The 6,321-nt window shown below is 45.7% G+C and overlaps 1 non-coding gene across 1 annotated transcript; it reads right to left on the bottom strand.

Annotated features, from left to right (window-relative positions):
* Nucleotides 1–1,745: 1,745 nt before the first annotated feature.
* LOC142444193 (small nucleolar RNA SNORA18) lies at nt 1,746–1,874 on the bottom strand. Its single transcript, XR_012783847.1, has one exon. It is a non-coding gene; the product is annotated as a small nucleolar RNA SNORA18 (small nucleolar RNA).
* Nucleotides 1,875–6,321: the final 4,447 nt, after the last annotated feature.

Below are 6,321 nucleotides of genomic sequence, written 5' to 3'. Positions count from 1 at the left end.
ACCATGTGTGTGTCCCAGTCATGGCCCCTTTCCTGCTTCTGTCGTCCCACCTGTCCTTGTGATGTGTTGCTCTGCCACCAGTCATGCTTTTGTGACAGTTTTCTTTGCCCTCCCATGCCTAATTTCTCCAGCCTCCCAATTGTGACTCCTCCGAGGCTAGTTTTACTGTGTGCTGATGGCCTCCCTCATCCGGATGATGTGTCTACATCTTTGTCTCTTTCAAGACTTAAGATATCTGCTCATTCAATTATATTTGAGGTGGGTGTCTCTCTTTAACATTGTAAAACTTTTCATTTCACGAGTCTTACTTACTGTTAATACATTTTATTTAAGGATTTTTAAAATCTTCTATATGCTGCCCACCAAAGTCACTTTAGTTCCTCCAGTCTTGTAAAAGTTAATTTTCAAGATAGCCCTTTTTAACCTGTGCTCATCCAATGCTATTCACAACAGGAAATATTGTCTAGTAGCCATTATTCCCAGAACTGTCATCATTCTTTTTTCTAGGAGAATTCACCATGAGGTTTTCATTCCAAAATAGGTAATTCACCTTGGTCAGTAAGGTGACACCGATAAAACGGCTATCAGTCTGATGTGGTTACCTAGCTCAGGACAACGACCTTCCAAGGAAGGGCTCTAAGGCTCCATGCCCAGGGGTCAGAGACTTAGCAACAGGTCGCCAAAGACCTCTGCTTTGAGAGGGTGCTTCCCGGGCAGGGAGTGACATTTACTCTGTCCAGCCAAGAGAAAGAGACAGGGAAACGAGGCGTGGATCAGGGGCTTGAGAACTTTCCTAGGGGCTCCTGTTTATTGGCATTTGGCCCCTGAAGTCCTACCCATGGACAAAGCAGAAGCCTGGGCCTACTCCCTCCTCAATGCAGTCTGCTAATCATCAACCCACGCCTCTGCCCCCTCTGCCAGTAGTCCAAAGGCGGTGAAATGTCCCAGGGATCCACTGGCCTGCTTTTTCATCATCCTGTTTGCTGAGTCCCAGAGTTGAAGGGTTGGGAGGAATTGCAGTTTTGCATGTGTGTTCCACAAGGGAAAAAGAGCAGGGGCAGGAAGTGGGTAACCCTGCATCTTGCTAAATCTTTATAGCTGTGTCTAGATTAGCAGGTCACGTCTTGACTCTTAGCTCCCTCGTGATTCCTGGGGGCAGGTGGCCAGTGACTGACACTGCATACACAGCTTGAAGTTACTGACTCGCTGACGCTTGGCGATCCAGCTGACCCCTGACGCATCATTGCCATGGTGCCACCAAAGGAAGAGCCGGTGCAGTCACACACCATATCTTGGCTGCCTGTCATCGGTAGGTATGTACCACAATCACCACAGCCGTCCTGGTCAAACTGATCTATAGTCTTTAGGAGCAAACACAGCCCGCAGGTGCCACAGGTTTCCAGGGCAACAGCCTCCGATAAACAGAACAGCAGTGACGGTTTCTGCCAAAGCCTCCTCACCCACCGGTCGTAATTCTTTTAGTTTGGTCGCTTTAACTGCCAGTTAATCGTGGACCAATGTCACACACTCTGGCCTGGAATCGCTTCAATTTGTTCACTTAAGTGCCATCTTTGGCTCTGTGTGGGCTCTGCTTTTCTCTTCATTTAAGACATCCTCAACAGCGAGTTGAAAGCCCGCACAAGCAGTCCCTAGGAAAGGCGCAGCTCTGCAGACTAGGCCTACCCACGTCTAAGGGTCAAAATCAAGTTAGGTCCTTCAGACGACCTGTCTTGCAGTGCATCCTATTCTATCTTGCCGTTGGCTCTCACAGATCCAGCAAATCATTCTGCGAATAAAGCAAACCATATGTTGACTCTGAAGTGTCTCCAACGACGTGGGTCTGCAGAAAGATCCCCATCGGGATTGACCTCAATGGGGTCTCCTTAGCACCCTGAAACAGAAAGATGATGAACGTCAATAACCGGGATTGAATATGGAAAATATGACCAATGGCATGAAACAATATGTGTAGAAATTCTTAAATGGGAACCTAGTTTGTTAATGCACCTTCACCAAAAAAAAAAAAAAAAACGCAATAAAATATTTAAAGAAAAATGCTTTAAAAAATTACAGTTACTATTTTTATTAATGCTCAAGTTGGTTTTCAATGGATTCCTTGTTTGTGTGCAGGACCGTGCTTGTTTTATCTAGTTTTTGCTGTAGACCTGTAACCGACCATTTCTCCAGCGAGCCCTTGGCTCCCTTTAATGGGCAACATGACCCGGAGACTGGGCAAGGAGGAGTTCTTCCTTACTGGTCCATTTCAGGTGTGAGAACAAAGAATTAAACATACACTTTAAGAGAAAATACAGTTATTTCAAATTGATACTTGGCTCGAGTGTTTTTGTTTCGTTTTGTTTCTGGCTATACCTTTTTTGAGGTGGTTAAACTCGGTTGAAATAGTCCATCTTTTCCCTTATTTAATTTGGATTTTGAGTTTCTTAGATGGGAAAATTTCCTCCATTTTTATGTTTTCCCAGGAATTAATTTTGTCCCTCTATCCCCCTTCCAGTTTATATTACCACTGCCATAGAGTTGATTCCAACTCAGAGCAAGCTTACCTAGGGTCTACAAGGCTGTCAGTCTTTGTGATAGCTTCTTTTCTTCCCCATGGTTCAGCTGTTGGGTTTGAACCCCCAACCGTGTGGTTAGCCATCCAATGCTTACCCAATAATACTACCAGGTCTCCTTGGTAAAGCAGAGGGTCAAAGCTCAAAAGAGGAAGTCCCTGCAAAGAGATGGACTGGCACAATGGCTACAATAGGCTCACATTAACAGTGGCTCAGGGGGCATGATCAGGATCCCTGGAAGTCTGCTGACTGCAAGGTAAGTAGTTCAAAATCACCAGCTACTCCTCGGGAGAAAGATGAGATTTTCTACTGCCTTAAATAGTTACAGTCCTACAAAGGGCTCATTACCAAAATATACAACACCCTCATGGCCTGCAAAAAGAGGAAAACAGTTAACCCCCGAAGGAAGTGGGCAAAAGAACTGAAAATAATTTTCACTAGGGAGGAGACCCATATGGCCAATAAGCATATGAGAAAGTGTTCCTGTTCATTAGCCATAAGAGAAATGCAAATTAAACAACCATGAGATACCACCTAACACCTCTGAGGCTAGTCTAAATCTAAAAATCAGAGAGCAACAAGTGTTGGAAGGGCTGTGGTGAAATAAGAACCTTCCTCCACTGCTGGTGGTCGTGTAGATATGTACAGCCACTGTGCAAAACAATCTGGAGAAACAAATAAAATGGAAAGTGATCTACCATATGAACCAGTCACCCCTCTACTGGGCATATACCCAGTGGAGGTAACAAACAAAACACAACCAGTCATCTGCGCTCCAATGTTCGTTGTGGCGCAATTCACAATCTCAAAGACTTGGAAACAGCCTGAGTTTCCATTGATAGATGAGTGGATTAGTAAACTCTGGCCCATACACACAATGTACTATGCAGTACTGAAAAGCATGGGTAATCATACGAAACACGTTGTCAGAAGGAATCATGTTAAGTGAGGTAAGCCAATCTCAAAAGGACAGGTATCACATGAGTCCCCTAAGGTAAGTACAATCAGAATGGCAGGAATAGAAGAATAGACACTCATCTCACAAAAAACGGGGGGAAGCATAGGGAGCCGGGGGTGGGGGTGGGGGAGGTCAGACCAAACCCAGGGAGGTACATGTCATGTGAGTCCAACATAAAGAAGGGGAAAGAAGGAAGGAGGAGGGAGAATGAGGGTGGAGAGATACGGAGATGAAGATATGGGGGGAACAGGACACTTACCTACCTAGGGGGAGAGTATTGGCTGTGTGTCCACAGAATTGGAATGTACCTACAGACCCCACCATGATGCGCAAAATCAGGAGGGAAATGTAACACATGGAGGAATCCATGAAAAGACTGGACTATAGGGCTGGCCCCAACCAGAACCAGCCTGACGCCCACCTGGAAGTGAGTGCCACAGAGAACGACACTTGACCTTCTGGTGAGGGAAAGGAACTGACCTACCATACCCAGACTGAAGTGGAAGCAAATGAAGGGCGAGGAAGGGAGTGGAGCACACCTTGGCCCACCAAGCCCTGAGGACAACAACCCCACTCAGAGCAGCCAATGCACAGAGAGGACCATATGGCTGCTCCCACTCTGAGACACAACATTGCCCATAGCCCTATGGTGGATAACACTGGAGACACTGTGTGGGAATTGTGCCTGAGCTGACCCCACCACACCGAGGCAAAACATTAAGGGCGTGCAACAGAACAGCAAGGGAAACAAAACAAGGAAGTCTGGAGGGAATATCAAAAATAGATTTGGGAGCCAGGGTGTGGCACCCCATCAGACCTGACTGGGAAACACTCCTAAAGGTCAACAAACAGATCTTGAACTACTTACAGGCTTTTCGGTTTGGTTTTTGTTTTTGATTTTGTGTGTCATTGTTTTGTTGTTGTTGTTGTTGCTGCTGTCCTTGTTCTGTTTTTCTTTGTCACTTTGGTGCTGGCTTGTTTTTATGCACATATTATTATCTCTGCAGGCCTATCTAGGTAAGATAAGCTGGATAAACAATGTGAAGAAGAAAACAATGGGACCTATGGTTGCAGGGGGACATGCGAAAGGGGCAGGTAGGGGAAAGGAAGTGGTGTTAATCAACCCAGGAACAAGGGAACAACAAGTGATTCAAAACCAGTGTCAAGAAGGGTGTCGGAGGCCTGGTAGTGATTTTCAAGAAAGAAATTACTTGAAACCCAAATGAAGGCTGAACATGATAGTAGTACAAGAGGAAAGTAAAAGGAAATAGAGGAAAGAACTAGGAGGCAAAGGACATTTATAGAGGCCTAAATATAGGCATTTACATATGTAAATATATTTATATATGATGATGGAGAAATAGATCTATGTGCATATATTTATAGGTTTAGTATTAAGGTAGCAGATGGACATTGGGCCTCTACTCAAGTACTCCCTCAATGCAAGAATACTTTCTTTTATTAAATTGGCATTCTATGATGCTCACCTTCCCGACACAACTGCTGAAGACAAATGTGTGCATAAGCAAATGTGAAGAAAGCTGATGGTGCCTGGCTATTAAAAGATACAGCATCTGGGGTCTTAAAGGCTTGAAGGTAAACAAGTGGCCATCTATCTGAGAAGCAACAAAGCCCACACGGAAGAAGCACACCAGCCTGTGTGATCCGATGTGTAAAAAGGATCAGGTATCAGACATCAAAGAACAAAAATTCATAGGATTGTTAATGAGGGGGAGTGCAGATTGGGGAACCAAGGCTAATCTGTAGGCAACTGGACATCCCTTTGCAGAGGGGCCGCAGGGAGGAGATGGGCTAGTCAGGGTGCAGGGTAGTATGTATGAAACACACAACTTTCCTCTAGTTCTTAAATGCTTCCTCCCTCCACTATCATGATCCCAATTCTACCTTACAAATCCGGATAGACCAGAGGATGTATACTGGTACAGATAGGAATGGGAAATACAGGGAATCCAGGACAGATATCCCTTCAGGACCAGTGGTGAGAGTGCAATACCAGGAGGGTGGAGGGAAAGTGGGGTAGAAAGGGGGAACTGATTACAAGGGGCTACATATAACCTCCTCCCTGGGGGACAGATAACAGAAAAGTGGGTGAAGGGAGACGTTGGACAGTGTAAAATATGACAAAATAATAATTTATAAATTATCAAGGGTTCATGAGGGAGGGGGAAGAGGGAGGGAGGGGAAAATGAGGAGCTGATACTGTTAGATCTCTCTGGAGATACAGTTGTACCTCGGTCCTTGGCTCCGCACGAGAAAGAATTCACGCTGAAGCCTGGTTCGTGATCCAAGTGAGTTTTATGAAAGTTAGAAGAAGTTTCAGGTTTACGCGGCACCCATAGGACTCCTTCCAAGCATGCAGCCTGGCGGAGGCTGCTCAGCATCACGCAGACAAAAGTTCTCTCTCTGCCCTACTCTAGCATCCTGCCTTTTCAAGGATTCCACGGGGAAGCGTGGTGGACGACTCCATTGGCTGAATTGAATTCACCTGGCCCAGGTGGGCCAATCCAGGTTTAGCGCCCACCCATGTCTACCGGCGGGAAACCTGAGCCTCTGAGCATGTGCAGTGCGCCACTCCTTGTTCCCGTGTTTGGCTCTCTGGGCATGCGTTAATGGACATTCCCTAACCCTGCGCTAGTCTGCCTAACAATACCAAGGGCTCAAGGAGAAAGCAAATGTTTTGAGAATGGTGAGGGCAAGAAATGTACAAATGTGCTTGACACAATGGATGGATGGATTGTGATAAGCGTTATATGAGCCCCCAATTAAATGATT

Source organism: Tenrec ecaudatus, chromosome 3, assembly GCF_050624435.1.
Source record: "Tenrec ecaudatus isolate mTenEca1 chromosome 3, mTenEca1.hap1, whole genome shotgun sequence".
NCBI classification, from domain to species: Eukaryota; Metazoa; Chordata; class Mammalia; order Afrosoricida; family Tenrecidae; genus Tenrec; species Tenrec ecaudatus.
The sequence above is the reverse complement of the archived record's forward strand: the minus strand, read 5'-3'. Positions and strand labels throughout refer to the sequence as shown.